Source organism: Musca domestica, unplaced genomic scaffold, assembly GCF_030504385.1.
Source record: "Musca domestica strain aabys unplaced genomic scaffold, Musca_domestica.polishedcontigs.V.1.1 12, whole genome shotgun sequence".
NCBI lineage: Eukaryota > Metazoa > Arthropoda > Insecta > Diptera > Muscidae > Musca > Musca domestica.
The window spans coordinates 5,478,144-5,494,509 of NW_026712155.1; positions in this window are offsets into that span (position 1 = coordinate 5,478,144).

The window sequence follows — 16,366 nt, forward strand, 5'->3', positions numbered from 1 at the left end:
GTTTTTATCATAGCCACAAAATAATTGTTTGCCTTTTGTGTTTTGGGGGGAGGCAAAATTAAGAAGAAGAGGAAGAATGCGAAATTCACGAAGTTTCTTATTCGTGTTTTTTTATTTTCCTAATTTTCGCCAAAAACATTCGCTTTCCTGCCGTCCATCTTAGAGTGTGGGATTCTGCCGCCATCCACTTGTGGCCATTTGTCCCCATTTGCTAATCTAAGGAATAATTTGAGATTTGCCTAATAGCGAATACATAACAGCGTTATTCTGTTTGTCGTTGTTGCTGTTGTTTAATAACAAATGTAATAGTTAATAGATTTTAGCATTCATTAGGGCCATTGGAGCCGAGACAATTAAAGAAAATTACCCCCTCAAAAAAAGTTTCACAATTTCCATTACCAAACAAACAATAGCAACACAAATTGAGTATTTAGCATGAAACTCGGAAGGAATTTCCTCTCTGGCGGCAAGAAAGGTCAAAGGTTAAACAAATAGAATTTTTTGAGTATGTGAAGAGAAGATTCTTTAACATCAGATATATTTCATTCAATTTTTATAGAAGATCTTATACACGACTTTTTTTAAAGAATATTTTGAAAAATTCTTCGTTTAATGGAAGGTGTTTCGTCTATAAATAGTAAAAAATCTCGTTAAGATATTCTGTGCAGAAAATATATTTTAAAGGTTTTCTGTATTGAAGACCTTCCATAAGACACAGGAAGTCCTCCGTTTACAGAAGACCTGCAACAGGTTCATAAGGTCTTCTGCCCACATAAGAACTTAATATATTGTTCTTTCTATGAAAGTGGCTAGATGGACTTTAAAAAGGTATTCGGTCTATTAGAGATGTTTAAAGGGTCTAGGAGACTTACAAAATTCCATCTGTCTAGAGATGACCTTAAAACATTATTCGTTTTATCGTTGAGGGCCGTTCAAAGATCTTCTGCCAGTAACAGATCTTTCTAAAATTTTTTAAGGTTTTCCATGTGCAAAATGTGTTTAAATGGTATTCTTTTTGAAAGTCTTCTGAATTAAGAAGCCTTTTCGTAGGTCTCATTTAAATTATATCCTTTCAGAAAGACCTCTGAAAAGTCATTTGTTTTAAAAAGACATTGGAAAGGTCTCAGAGGTATCTTCTCCCTAGAAAACATTCAAAAACTGTCTCTCCTTAGAAGAGCTTGGAAGATCTTCAGTCCACAGAAGACCCTAAAAGGCGGTCAATCTAAACAAGTAAAGAACAGTAAATACGGCCGGGCCGAACTTTGAATACCCTCCACCATTTGGAATGGATTTGGAAATTTTCAAAAAAAAATCGTTAAAAATTCTGTTAAGAACTTAAACATACCGAATATAGCCGTTATATTGGGGTCTATACGAAGACCTGGACCTGCATAGGTAAATTTTGTACCCAAAATCGTCAAAATACCGGGTAACCTTGTATGTGGGCTATACGATATCGTGGACATATATAAACAATATCCTTCCAGGGTGTAAAGTACTCAGTACTGGATTTTCGGGCAATTTCATTGACAAATGTTGCTAAAATCATCAAAATACTGAATATCGGGGGTACCGTTGTATGGGGGCTAAGCAATATTGTGGACCGATGATCAATAATATATGTACTTTGTTATGTCTTAAATTATTAATATACCTCCATACTATGTATGGTGGAGGGTATATAAAAGAGGTACGGAAAATATTCTTTCCTGGGAAGTTCGGGGCTACGGGATCAATTTTAGAGGTATTCTTTTCCATTGGCAGGGCAACTTGGTAGTTTCGTTCTAGAGGACTTCCCTCTGTAGAAGAACTTTTAAAGTTCCTCTCTCTGCAACAGACATTTCTATCAACAGATAACTTTTTTCAATAAAAGATACGAAGTTTTCGATTTTAAAAAGCCTTTCATCTGTAAAAGGGGGTTAAAGGTTTATCTCTCTATAGAACAGTCTTTGGGATATGGAAGTCCTACTAAAGATCTCCTTTTAAGAGAATCCTACCTAGAAGACCGCGGAAAGTCTCCAGGTTTAAAGAAGACGTTAGGAAAGTCTTTGGCCATGGATGACATCTTCAAGATCCCCTATCTAAAAAACACTCAGAGGTATCTTCTTGCTAGAGAAACTCTTCAAAGGGTTTCTCGCTTTAGAAAAGCTTGAGAGACCCTTAAGATTTTTCGGTACATAGGACTAAATTTTTAGGTATTCTATTCATAGAGGGTCTTACGGAATCTTTACTCTATACAGGACATTTTAGAGAACTTTTCTCTGTAGAAGAACTTTTAAAGGTCCTCTCTCCTCAATAGATCTTTCTATCAACAGATAACTTTCTTTAAATATAAGATACTAGGTCTTCGGTTTTCAAATGCCTTTCATCTGTAAAAGGAGTTTTAATATGGAAGTCCTTATAAAAATCTCCTTTTAAGACAATCCTATCTGAAATACCTGGGAAAGTCCCCAGTTTAAAAAAAAGACGTTAGGTAGGCCCTTGTCTATGGAAGACATCTTGAAGACCTTCTATTAATTATTATGTTTTCTAGAGAAAACCTTCGGAGGACTTCTCCCTTTAGAAGAATTGAAAGTCTATAGAAGACCCTGGAAGACATATGGAATATATTATCTCCATGGAAGACCCTTAAGAAGTTTCGGTTTATAGAAAAAATGTTTAGAGTATTTTATGCATATGGGGACTTTGGGAGTCTGCTCTATAAAGGACCTTTTAGAGGTCTTTCCTCTGTAATGGAACTTTTCTTTCACTGCAATGATTTTATCAACCTTTAAAACCTTTAAAAATTCTTCTCATATTTGAAGGCCTTCTCTCTATAGAAGAACTTTTAAAGGTCGTGCGTCTATAAAATATTTTTTTGGTCTTCTATCGTTGAGAATTTAGTTGTGTTCACAGGATATAAATCCTTTTAAATGACTTCTCCTTACAGTGGATATTTTTTAAGTTCTCTCGTAAAAAAAAAACTTTTGAATTGGCTTCTCCTTAAAGAAATAATGGTCTACTGTCTACAGTAAATATTGTAGGGGTTGCCTTTCTATCGAAGACCTTGGATAGGCCTTCTGCAAAAAAAATGACTTTGAGGTTTCTCTCTTAGAGAACTTTTAAAGGTCCTTATATTCCATTTAGAAAATTACCGTAAAAGGCTCTCTCTCTCTCCACAAATTCCCTTCATTTTTTCTCTCTACAAAAGTCCTTCCAAAGGTGTTATGAAAAAATATTTTTTTAGATGAAATACGACACTTAATTGTCCATGATTTGTAATATGAAGCTAGGATTTGTTGCTCCGCCTCAAAAGAGTCAGTTGATGACTGATCTCATCCAGAACGCTGAAATGATTCCTAGCAATGTCTTTCCTCTCCATTTTCTCGACAATATTGCCGGGAAAGCGTATTAAATATTAAAACAAACTCATATGTGTCATATGCAAGCGAGGACTGTAAGTTTGTTTGTATGTGTGGCATTGGGGTTTTTTCCTTGCCACATTGAGTGGCAGTCACGCACAAACGCACGCATGTATGACCGACAATCCTTTCATTTAACTTTGGTAAATTATATGAGAGAGTAAGAGAGTATTTAAAAATTCATAAATTGCTGGATTGTCAGTGAGTGTGTGTGTCTGTGAGTCCATAAATGAGTTGTTGCTGCCGTTGTTATTGTTGTGGCATTCAGCATTGCCATTCAAGAATACCAAAAGTAATTAAAATTAAGGATATTATGAGGCATCCTTTTGCATTTATTAATGTCTGCGGCTGCTGTGATTCCATCTCCCGCCATTCCCGCTCTCATTCATAACGGAGCGTCGTAACATTCTCATTTAATGTGACTTATGTTTCATGTGAACGCTTTAAGTCTCAACAGTAAAATTTCATGGCGTAATTACAATTGTTAAATATCACAATTTATACTAATTACATGCTATGAAAATGGAAACTATACTTGAGTTAGGGGTTTTAGCCTTCTGAGCAGAATTGCAGACAAATATCACGTTCTGGATAGGAGATATGGCATAGCTCATGGTATGTAAAGTAAAACTGATTTAAAGTGGAATATTTCTTGAAATGGTCTTCTCTATTCCTTTTGTGGTATCTTGTGAAAGGTTTTATTCCAAACAAGTCAAATTGTTTCATTTTGTGGAAGATAGTAAAATAAAGCCTTCATCTTCCTATCTTTCCCATTAAATTCCAATCTAAAGATCTCAGACAGATTAAGACATCTGTGTCTCAGCCATGGCACACGATTTAAAGTTGTACACCAACCACCCGCTTGCATGCAGCACCCTTGGACCGGGTGACAAAAGTTGCAAATTTATGCAGCAAAGTTTCGCCTCGACAACATTTCAACGAGATGACTTCAGGACAAATCCAATAAATTCATATTGTCACACGCATGCAAACATACACACCCATACACATATACACGAACATTCTCTCTCTCCAACTGCAATGGATCGCTGCATTTTTACTGCCTAGAAATGGAAAGTTGTTGGACCAAAACGTACAGTGGCAGCCATGAAGGCAAAGACCGATTCAATGTTTGTCCTACCCAAAATAAAGGTGTGCACGAGGAGCAAAGGGGGCTGGGACACTCTTAATGTCCTTTGATATTTATAGTTTTAATCCCCATTTTGGCCTACCCCGAAACGGAGAACTTTCAACGAATCCGAACTAAGGTGAAACCCTGTGTGTGTGTGTGTGAACTCAAGGTGTAGTAAATCTGGACATATCTGTATAAATGTGGCGAGAATGTGTGTGAGTGTCGTACACATCTTCATTAGTCTTATAATAGCCATCCCTCCTCTCTCACCTCTAATACCCCAGATTTTTATATATGTTTCTTAGTTGCAATTTGGTCCTTGACAGTAGCTTACATAAATTAAAAGCAACAGGATGCTCCTGCGTCTTTTTCTACTTCGTTGTCTTCATTTTTTTATTATATCTTTTCAAAACTGGCACACACCTGAATGCAATTCTCTCTTGCTCTCTCTCTCTCTCTCTCTATCTCTCTCCTTAAATTCATATTACACGCCATTCATTCTGCATTAATTTGACAATATTTCATTGTGCTTTGCTAACTGGATTACGGCTCTGCTTATCCTTCGTTGCAAACGTTCGTAGCCATTTTATAGTTGTGTTGTCGGTGTACCGTTGATGTGTGTAATGGTACATTGGCACGTCTGTGTGTGCATTGATGTTTTTCAAAGCCTGCAGTCTGCTGGATGGAAAACCAAATAATCTTGGCAAAAGGAAATCGATTTCACGGATTCCTTGCCTACTCAACTAAGAAAATTCCACTCAACATCTGTGATTGAAGGTTATTGAGTTTTTGTTCAGGTCGTTTGTGGCAAATTCTTGGGCAAAAATTATTTCTTATTCATTGGCATTTGTTCGAACCAAAGTGTTTAAAGGTTCAGAGAAGTTTTTGGTGGATTTTGAAATTTAAGTTATATTTTTAAGGCAGAGACGGAGAGGCGTCTAATCTAGGCCTGTCTTGGAAATCCACTAGGTATCCATAAGAAGTGGTTTGTTTTTCATATAAAAACAGTTAGTCTTCACATAGAGAATGATTTGAACTCCTCATGAAAGGTTTGTCTTCCCATCGAAAACATCTTGGTCTTCTCATCGAACACCACTTGGTATTTTCATAGAAGACCCATTGGACTTCTCTGTTGACCTTCCCATTGAACCAGTTGGTCTTCTGTCATAGAAGAACAGTTGATCTTCTCTCATAGATGACCATTTGCTCTTATCATAGACGACCAGTTGGCCTTCCCTTATAGAATAATAGTTGGTCTTCCCTTATAGAATAATAGTTGGTCTTTCCTTATAGAATAATAGTTGGTCTTCTCTCATAGAAGATCAGTTGGTTTTCTCATAAAAGACCAGTTGGTCTTTCCTCATAGAAGACCCGTTGGTCTTCTCCCATAGAAGATTACTTGGTCTTCTCATAGAACACCATTTTGTCTCCTCATAAGAGACCAGTTGGTCTTTCCATACAAGACCAGTTGGCCTTCTCACACAAGACCACTTTGGCTTCTCATTGAAGACCTCTTGGTCGTCTCATAGGTAGGTCTTTGTCTTTGGAAGACCTTTTCAAGATCTTCTGTATAAAAAAATAATCAAAGGTATTTTCTCCCTATAAAAAAACTCCTCTTGGAAGATCTTCAGTCTACAGAAGATTTGGAAGGCCCCCTCTCTATGGAAGAGGTATGAAAAGTCTTCTCTCGATGGAAGATTTTTAATGGAAGATTTTAAAGGTACTCGCTCTATACAGGACTTCTCTTTCCGCAAAGTTGTGCCAATGTTCTGAATATGGAAGTCCTTCTAAAGATCTCCTTTTACGAGAATCCTGTCTGGAAGACCGCGAAAAGTTCCCGGTTTAAAGAAGACATTATTAAAGTCTTCGTTTATGGAAGATCTCTTCAAGATCTACTATTCAATAAAAAACTGTCAGAGGACGACCTTTTGGTCGTCTCATAGAAGACCAGTTCGTCTTCCCATAGAAGACCAGTTGATCTTCTCATAGAAAACCAGTCGGTCTTCTCTCATAGAAGTCCAGTTGGTCTTCTCTCATAGAAATCCAGTTGGTCTTCTCTCATGGAAGACCCGTTGGTCTTCTATAGAAAACCAGTTGCTCTTTTCATAGAAGAACCTGCGAATAAAGAGTTTCCCACAAAACACCTTAACCTGTTTCCTTTCCTTCATCTTTGATCCATCGCTACAGAGGCGACAGGCTGCTTAGTTGGAAACGAGGAAGAAAACCTATATTTTCCAAATTTTGAGCTGTGGCTACGAAAAAAATATATCAAAAATCTGCTTTAGTCAACGTCGGTGATTGGACAAAATCGATAGACTCATTCGAAGAGTCTTAAAGTTGGGTCTTATTTCGAACCACCCATTCCCATTCACGTGTTCTGTTTCACGAAATGAAAATTGCATTGCCATTCAATTTCTCTATTGTTTTTTCTTTAAATATTAATTCATGGCCCATAAACCAATAACGACGGCCTCATCATTGGTCATTGATTCCAATCATTCTCTCCGTGGCGGGGGAAACAACAAAGAATGTTACTTTCCATTTTTATTGAAATTCTTTGCAGCTTAGTTTCCTTTTCCCAGCTTTCATATGAGTTATGCTAATGCCTTTTGAACTTTTAATTGAGTTTGAAATTGTTGTGGCACATGATGACGGTGGAAAACAAGGCACAGTGGCATCATTTGAAATACAAAAATTTTAAAATGCAACAAATATCCAGTAACACCTAAACGGTACCCAGAAAAGTAAAATTGCAATAATCAATCTCATGTGACGGTGGTTTGGGCTTTGCCAATTTTTGGGATAAGATTTTTCGTCATTGTATAAGGATTTATTTTTTAGAGATATTGAACCAAAACAACTTTTATATGCAAATTTATATAAATTTTGACGAGGTTTAACACTGATTCATGAACAATCACGGTTTACCCGGACATACATTTTGTTTACCCTTCAGTTTAGTTTTTGGTTAGAAGACCATTTGCTTTATCATATTTCTTAACCTGCTAAAATCAATTTAATTTGGCGAATGTTTTGTTTTTATAAAACACATCCCACTGTGCGTCCCATAATGAAAAAAGTGCTTGCAAAGTCTTTTGTAAATCGTATGAAATTTGGTACTTTTAATTTTTCATAAGGCCGCTTAAATGAAAGGTATTCCATGTATCGGTGAGCCGGTGGGGTTGGATTGCAAGAAGTCAAAAGAAATATGCCGTTTTGGTAAACATGTTTTATGCGTAATTACAATATTTTTGTGGAGAACCTTTTTTTTCGTTTAGGACTAAGTGTTCCTTACATAGAATCTTACATATGTTAATTAATATGAGTTTATAACAAACATATTTATATAGAGATATTCTACACAATATAAATTTGAAGAAATTAAATTTTAGAAGTTCAAATTTTGGGTTCAAAATTGGTACATGCTAATATTAATATCAGACATACATTTGCGTTCTGATATCTGCATTATCTTACTTTCTATAGCCTTTTCCTCCCGCATTCTGCAAAGTTGATGCTTGTAGGGCACACAAAACAAATGATGCCGTTTTAACGGTATACAGGGGGATATGAAAGAACTGCAACCAACTTCAGACAGATGTCATTTCTAAGCCACTCGTCCGTCAGCTGTTAAAATTATTCCAGTGACAGCTCATTATATTGTTTACAGGCGTACAAAAGCGCTTTAGTTAGAATTTTCCAAAAAAAACGTTTCCGTAATGGAATAGAAGCGTGATAGAGTGATTTTTTTTTTATATTTGGCTGGTAAACCACAAGTGGCCATCGTTAGAGCACTCTAGCATTTAAATATGAATAAATCTTTTGTGTCTCGTACCATCGCTCGTTATCGTGATACTGGTAGCGTAGCCCGACGTCAAAGTGAAGTGGACGAAAAAAAAGCAACATCAGCAGAAATGGTTCGAAAAGTAAAGAAGCGACTTGATCGAAACCCTCGCCGCAGTGGCCGAGAAATAGCTCGTGAGCTAAACATATCGCAATATTCCATTCGGCAAATATGAAATAATGAGCTCGGGGTAAAGCCATTGAAATTCCAAAAGATGTAAGAACTTACACCGCAACAAAAAGAAAATAGACTCAAAAGAGCTAAAGAGTTGCTTCGCTTGTCCGAAAGTGGTGAACTGCCGAATTTGGTTTTCTCCGATGAGAAAACATTTGTTGTCCAGCAGTTTATAAACAAACAAAATGATCGTGTTTACTTGCCAAAGAGGTCAGCTGAAAATGTGCACCTTCAGTTGGCCACCAGAACTCAAGCGCCGTCCATTGTGATGGTGTGGGCTGCCATAACAGCCGATGGTCGCTCTCCGCTCGTATTAATCCGTGGCATCAGAATAAATGCCGAACATTATCCCAAAAATATTCTGGATTAAAGCCTTGGACACTCAGCATGCGCCACCCAAAAATGGTTACAAAATGAGGTTCAACGCTTCATTTCCAGCGCACAATGGCCACCAAAGTCTCCGGACACCAATCCTTTGGACTATTGTGTCTGGAGTATTTTGAGAAACCACGGTTGGCACTAAAAAATACTAAAGTGTCGATCACCAAGCAAGCGCTTCGCAGGGAATGGGCCAAAATACCGCAGAGCAACATTCGGGCAGCGCGTGACGGTTTCATTTAAAAATAAATGTAAAAATTATGGCGTTTGATTTTATTGCAGTTTTTTTTTCTCACCCTGTATCTCCTTCGAATTTTGTCGAAATCTCGCTTAAGATTTGGGTATTGCTTCAATATATACTTCCCTCCCATTTGCTTTAAACTATGCACCAATGGTGCTATGTTTGTCCATTTAAGTTGAATCGATCAAGTTCGGAATGGAATAAAATCTACCCACTTTGGACCAAATCAGTTTAGATATAGCCTTTTCATAGACTTCCTGGCTATAGAAAAATATCTTCCCTAGAAAATCTTCTTTTAGAGAGGCAAATCGTAGATGTTTTTAAGACTTTTTGCAAGGGTTTCCTTTCGAGAAATTTATGGTTCGCTTAGATGGAAAATCGGTAAATGTATCGGAAATGTACTGAAAAGTACCAATTATTACAACCGTGAAATGGATCCATCAATATGAGCTGGAGCTTTAAAACTTGGAACGAAAGTCACTCAAAAAAATATCAAAATACAGAACTTTAAAATAGTATTTATCCATCAAAAATGGGAAAAACTTTAAATTTTTGAGAAAAGGCAAAATTTTTTGCAATTTTTTTTCTTTTCCCCATGCATTCCATTGGTTGGATTTTCTTAAAAATAAAAATTTTGTGATTTTTTGGTCAAAAATAAAAAAAATTAATATACCCCGCTATTTGTAAATAATACCAACCATGCCCTTGGTTCCATGTGTTTGGTATAAATGTAGGTAATAATATTGGGTGTATATCTGTCGGCAAACCTACTGATACCTTCTGACATGTCTTTTACAAAATATTTAATTAAGATCCAACTACAACACCTAGACTCGCACATATTTCCTGCAGAGAATTCGCTCATACACCTCTGCCTCTTTTGCCAAACAGCAATGGAAACTTCCGAAATGACAAGAAAATTGTTAAGAAATTATTTCATGAATTTGTTACACTTTCCCATGCCTTAATTCGCCCCAAGAATGGAATGACATTCATTGTTTGCTACTCGTGTCAAGTGAGTGAGAAAGAGACGCAGGCGAGAGCCAAAAACATTGTGACGAGACCAGCCATGTAACAAGTGTGGCAACAGCATGTAAAGCAACAACAACAAAAGCAACAAAAACACAGAAAATTGCAGTGCATGTCATTCATACACATGTTGAGACACACACACACAACGAGAGAGAGACACATCGTAATTTAAGCCAAAATGTCATGTTAAAAAACAGTTCATAACTTGCTTGCAACTCACACCGCACACACACACAAACACCCCAATAGCCTACTAGAAATGGACGCATGGCCACACACACACTCAGACCCCAGACTTGCAACTTGACAGGAAATTTGTATAAAATCGTACCGAAGTCAGTTGTTTTCATTAAATTGATTTCCGGCAACAAACCAACAAACTGATATCCTCACAACTGGAAGTGAGTGCATGTGTCTCTGGGTGTCTGCGTGTGTGTGGAGCCTCCTTTATGGTGTCGCTGCTAACTGTTATTCTCCTCAAGTTGCAACTTGCAATGCAACCAGAAATAAACATTGGTTAAATTAAGCCGTTTGTGACTTCCGGCAGACATGCCGAAATGTCATAAATTCCAAGACTGTTGTGTCTAAGTAATCAGCAGAAACGCCATATGCTGCATCCGCATGCCAACCCGTCGTCCCGTCATATTAGCTACATCAATTAGCTGTAGGCTTTCGTTTCATACACAGCGAGCGAAATTGCATTCGAATTTCAGACGACGACGAATGTTGGAATGTTTTGTTGGTTGTAAGGAAGCGTCGCCGACTGGTAAAGGGCACTCGCAAGTAGGCATTAGTCGTTTACACTTGGAACCGATCCAAAGGGTTAAATACAGTTATGTCAGTAATACATTTAAATAATGACTCATTTATCATTTGCATTTGCCTGCTAATGATGAACAAAGGGGTCGGAGAGGGAATGGAGATGGTAAGGGAAGTGCTAAGCTTTGTACAGATTTTCTTTGATCCATAAATTGCTGATGGATGACCAATAATTGTTAGAGCATCTGTAGTGTGTCGGACAAGTGGAAATGGAAAATGTATCATTTTTCCGAAAGGGAAAATGTGGGAAATGGAGTGGAGTTTTCCAAAGACATAAAACACAAGATTATTGACTAATGAACTCATCAATGAGTAGGCGAAAGGGCTGAAACATAATCCTTGAATTTTTTTCTTGATATTTTGGAGACACGTACTTTAACGACACAAAAAGTGCAAAAATTTACAAAATCAAAAGAAATTATCGATAGATAATATAGAGAGTGATTAAATGTTTTTCATGGGTCGTACTTTATATAAAAGCTTGGCATATAAACATTTTTATACCCTCCATCATAATATGGATTATAAGTGAGATAGATTTTTGGAAACTCGTTCTGTAAGAGCTCAAAACGTACTAAAAGGCACATAATGTTACAACATTGTAATAAATCCATCACTAAGAGTTCAAAAATTAAAATAATAAACAAAAGTCAATCTTGGGTGCGAAAATGCGGGATTCGTACTTTAAGGGTACGAAAATTATCAGAAGGTACATTATTATATTAAATATTACAACATTATTAGGGAGCATTAGTCAGCATTAGTAAGGCTCCGGAGCCAGAGTTCTGAAATTCAGCTTGAAGATTACTTTGCATGAGATAAAACTGATTTTTCAAAAATACACTAAATGAGTCAAATAGTAATAAAAAGTACAAAATCTTACAACATTGTTATAGATCCATCGATAAGAAGTAACATTCGAAACTTCGTACATTAAGGGTACAGAAATACTAAAATGTATAAAATATTACATCATTTTTACTAAGCTTTCGATTAGAACTCGAAAGTTCAAATTCTAATAAGGGTCACTTTTCAAAGGGTTCTTTTAGGAATAAGTTCCTTAAATGTACCAAAAAGGTACAAGATGTGGCAACATTGTCGTAGATCGGTTTATAAGAGGAAGAGCTTTAAACCTTTATAATAATCTATCTCTGGTCAGATAAAGCGAGATTTTTGGACATTTGTACTTAAAGGTAGAGAATAGTACTAAATAGTACATCGTTGTTACTAAACGGTCATGAAGAGATCGTACGTTCAATTTTTTAATTAGAGAGAAAATGCAGAATTTTTCAAAATTTGTACACTAAGGGTGAGAAGAGTACTAAAGGGATCAAAATAGTACACCATTATTATTGAGAAAACATTAAGAAGTGGAGCTTTGAAATTTGGCCTGATGGTCAAATTTGGATTTAAAATACTTAAAAGTACAAAAAAGTAATAAAGGGTACGAAAAGTACTGAAAATTACGAAAAGTACGGAAAGGTACAAAATATTTCACAATTATTATAGGGAGAACGTTAAGAACTGAATCTTTGACATTTGGCCTGATGGTCACATTTAGACGATATCAGATGAGATTGTTAGAAATTCGTACGAAACATAGTAAAAGGTACAAAAAGTACTAAATGTTGTACATTTATTTTACATCTGTCGATATAACCTGAAACTTTTAGAATAAAAATACAACTTGAGTAAAATAAGGCAGCATTTTCTGAATTTCGTACTTTTAGTAGACGAATTGCATTCAAAGATACAAAATATTTCGACATTGTTATTAAGCGGTCGATAAGAATACTTTGCGTAAATGGTTAAGATCAAAATAGATTTTCGAAATTTCGTACTTTAAGGGTATATATTGAACTCTAAGGTACAAAATGTGCAGAATTTTTAAATTTCCCATAGGGATCACTCTTTCTACGCAGATGTGACATAAGACGGAATTTTTCGAAATTCGTACAAAAAGTATGGTACCATTGAGATTCAAGGAAGGAAAGGGTGGCAGAAATTTCAAAATTTGGTACGTGGGTCAATAATGGAGTTTTTGGGGATATGCAAAATAGTTTATGGAACTTCGTACTAAAAGTGGACGAAAATACTAACATATAACCGTGTTAAAAACTTGAATAGAAAATAAGGATCACTGTTTGGGTGTAGAGTTCAGTTAGGAAGTTGGTTTTAAAAATTCGTACAATAGGTACAAAAATGTTTTAAATTGGTACAATAACAATATTATTAAATAGCACTAAATTTGATAACATTCGCAGCAGATAAATGCTTCCGTGTGTATATCTGGTATAAGGAGGTAATTGTAGGGGCTCGAAAATGACTTCTAGTTCGTACTATAATATATATATAATAAAGAAATGTTCCTTGGTATTTTGTGTTTAAATTGGATTGAAATTGAAATTTGAAATCAAATCAAAATAAAAACAACTAAGCAAAGGCTATAGTCGTGCTTGCCGACCATGTGATACCCCATAACGCTATTTTATTGGAAAACCTCCTTAGGTCCAGACACATTTAATTCAGGTAACTAATGTTACATTTGGTTTTTCACCGCGGATATTTTCTTTAAATTTACCCTCCATGTCGTGCTGATAGGTATCCAAAATAATTTCACGCAAAAGCTGTTGTCTATTTTACCCGCTATGTATAATTCAAGGTCATCCAAAATTCTACACGTCTGCGCTGTCCTATACCCTAAACTCATTCAAAATTCCGTGTCGATTGATTTTTAATTGTGACCTGTGGAAAGATTTAATTTTTGGTCCAATTGAACACTTAAATATACATCTAGAAAAACAATAGGCTTTAATTCTGACCCTAACTCTATCCCCATGTAAAATTTCTTGAGAATCAGTCGATAATTCCGACTTGAAAATAATACCCCCAAAATATAGTGTAGTTAGGTGAAAAATATTACCAAACGTAAAATTCAATATTGTAAGTCAAGTATGAAAAAATCTCATGCGATAAAAAAATGTACCGCCACGTCATAAAATACGTCCCAAAATTTAAACTCGGCAGTTAAAGGTTTATAAAAATTATTTTTTATTTTTCAGGCAGATTTTTCACCGTCAAAGTAGTGGACTCTTATAATTAAAAAGTTGTTATTTTTTTAAACATAAAATGGTTAACCCCCCACTCCTCACTTTTCTCAATGGCACACTGCATCTCTTTCATCATTACGTGTCGGATTTAAAATGTATTAACAAATCTGTAAACACTTTCGGACAAAATCCATTTTGTTTTCATTTTGCTCATAACTGGAAATAACATTTCAACACGTCCTTTTTATGTGCTGACCAACAAACATAAAATGCGAAGCAGGACAAAAAAGGGACAACATTTGCTTATGCATGCAATTCGGCTGCAAAATAAATTTTACCCCTCCCCATTCGCTTGGGCTAAACCAATTAAAACGCTCTCACTTCATAAACAATGGTCAGTTGGTACACAGAGCGAAAAAATGGTTATCCCACATATAATATATATATAATTTTTCTGTTCCCATACTTTTTATTGGAAAAATGGTCATAGAGAGAAATTTCAAATTTGTCGGAAAATATAGCTTTGTACAACATAATTAGAGGCGGAAAATAGTAAAAATATAAAAATTAGAAGGCAATTTTTCAAAATCAATTATTGAGCCAATCAGATGTTGGGAACCACGCTACTATATTTTACTCGACCAAATTTATCTATTTCGTGCCGATAAGTAAAGACCGGATTATAGAATAGGATTTTGCATTCGGAGCTGAGTCTAGGTGTAGTCAGAGTTTTGACTTTAATTTTGTCAGTGTGCATTTAGTATCTTCATGTTTTACTTTTATGCCCCTTAATGGTCCTTCGAGTATCGTTAAATGGTAGTAAGCCCCGCATACCGCACACACACAGGCACATTACAACAAAAATAACTAGCATACAATATGCACAAATTTCTTCTTTTGTTTGTAATTAAGTGGCATGAGCGGATTACCTTCCACCACCCCTCCTTCCCATCCATGGTTACTTCTTTGTTGTTGTTGTTTATACTATGTTGTTAATTCACTAACCAAATGCTTGAGTTTATTAAATGTAAATAATTTACAAAAAAACGGCATTACTGACCGCTGACTATAAAAAAGTTGGAATCTGGATTTTTCTTTATAAATATTAATGCTGCATTTGTTTCGATGTGCAGCTATCTTTTGTTACTTATTTTAAAGTAGATTCCTGGTAAGTGGATCGGTGGAGTTCGTAATTAGATGCTTCTTTTGGCTTGTAATGGCCTTTTTTGAACCCTACACCACATAGTAGTAAGGGTATTATGTATTTTTGCATTTGTTTGTAACTTGGAGAAGGAACCGAGATAGACCCATATTTGCTTTTGGGGATCTTCTAGAAACACTTTCTGGGTCGATTTATGCATGTCAGTCCGTCTGTCCCACCATCTGTATATATATTTTTGTGGACAAAATGCGGGTCACATTCATTATCCTATCGAGATGGCATTTTCCAAGCAATATTTGTTTGGCCCAAGGACGAGCCCCATTGAAATTGGTGAGAATCGGTTGAAATTTAGATGTAGCTCCCATATACAGGGTGACATGAAAAAACTCCAATCAACTTCAGACTGCTGTCATTTTTAAGCTACTCGTCATACAGTTGTTAAAATTATTCCAGTGACAGCTCATTATAGAAAGAAAAAAAGTTATTTGTGATGGAATTCAAGCGTGATAGTGTGATTTCTTTATATTTGGCTGGAAAACCACAAGAGGCTATCGTTAGATCATTTAAATGTGATTAAATCTTTTGTGTCTCGTACCATCGCTCGTTTCCTTGATACTGGTAGCATAGCCCGACGTCAAGGAAATGGACGGAAAAAAACAGCAACATCAGTAGAAATGGTTCGAAAAGTAAAGAAGCGACTTGTGGCTCGTAAGCTGAACATATCGCTATATTCCATTCAGCAAATATTGAAAAATGAGCTCAAAGTAAAGCCATTGAAATTCCAAAAAGTGCAAGAACTTACACCGCAACAGAAAGAAAATAGGCTCACAAGAGCTAAAGAGTTGCTTCGCTTGGCCGAAAGTGGTGAACTGCCGAATTTGGTGTTCTCCGATGGGAGAACATTCGTTGTGCAGCAGTTTGTAAACAAACAAAATGATCGTGTTTACTTGCCAAAGAGAACAGCTGAAAATGTGCACCCTCGGTTGGCCACCAGAACTCAACCGCCGACCATGGTGATGGTGTGGGCCGCCATAACAGCCGATGATCGCTCTCCACTCGTATTTATCGACCGTGGCATCAGAATAAATGCCGAATACTATCGCGAAAGTACTCTGGAAGGTGTATTAAAGCCT